Source organism: Cornus florida, unplaced genomic scaffold (genome assembly GCF_030987335.1).
Source record: "Cornus florida cultivar Cherokee Brave unplaced genomic scaffold, ASM3098733v1 CherokeeBrave_3.0.0_Hap2_Chr11, whole genome shotgun sequence".
Taxonomy (NCBI): Eukaryota; Viridiplantae; Streptophyta; class Magnoliopsida; order Cornales; family Cornaceae; genus Cornus; species Cornus florida.
The window spans coordinates 42,597,212-42,598,509 of record NW_026775581.1 but is presented as its reverse complement, the minus strand read 5'-3'; positions in this window follow the sequence as shown (position 1 = coordinate 42,598,509).

The following is a 1,298-nucleotide window of genomic DNA, read 5'->3' as shown; positions in this document are numbered from 1 at the left end:
ATAGACTTATAAACCCTAAACCCTAATTCTAGTTGTATTCTGAGAATAAAACATCTTAATAGGCAAAATAACAAGGCGGCTACATCTTGACACCTAAAACCCTAAGTCACGATACACCAGCTCCCATAAATCGTGAATGAACTATATTAAACAATTATGTAATTACAGTAATTAATAACAGCCAATTAATACAAGTAAATAAATAAATCAAATACACACCAATTAAGTAAAAAAAAAAAATAACAAATAATACAACCCTTAATTCAATTAAGGAAACAAAACAATTAAAATCATTTAAGCAAACACAATTAATCACTTTAAAAAACAAAACAACTAAGTCACATAACTAAATTAATTAATCAATGAAAAATAAAATAAAATTTTCAATTCTATCCTTTTGAAAACTAGGGGTATTACACCTAACCCGACCCAAAGACATCGAGGGTAAAATGATCATTATGAATTTTACAATGTGTTGGGAGTTAAAATGTAGTCGTATTAGTCATTTATAATCGTTTTGGGGCACGTGTGGATGAAAGAATCAACTCTGTTTACAAATCGGTCCACTTAGGGTTTCTATTGGTAAAATGGTCATTATGGACAATATGATACATTGGGGACCAAATAACAATCATCTAGGTCATTTCTAGTCATTAAGATTCATTTATAAATGAAAGAAACACATTGGTTTTCAAGTTGCCCGTTTTAGGGTTAAAAAGGGTTAAAATGTTATTTTGGGTCATTTCGCTCGTATTCCGGTGGGGCCATAGCATTCCAAACCTCCTAAAGGCCATGTAGGACCCACATAATGAAGCTCGGAGCCAACGAAAAAAAGTCTAAAAAATAGTCCCTAAATTCTAATACGGAACGCTCCGTAAACGTCCTCAGAGCGCTTGGAGGGTGCCACGAACACCCCAGTACATGCCCCGAGTGCTCGGTGGGTATCCTCAGAATGCTTGGTGGACACCCTGAGGGTGCTAGGGTATGCCCTGAGCACCCCAGCATGCACGCTAAGCGCTCGCAACAAAGCAATGAGTGCTCGGAGAAGTCGAGAAATGGGCTTTTCACCTCTTTTTAGATGATGTTCCCGTCCCTGAGCTAAATTTTGGTCTTCTTGATCATAATACCCCTGTCCCAACTCAGAAGCATGGATAAATGATTAAATTTCAATGCATCTTATCAATCCAAGCACTTATACAAATCATCATACATCTATATCATTCAAAAACTTGATAAATTACTAACATATGACATAGTTATCCGTTACATGTACCAATTTACATCAAAATAGTTCAAAA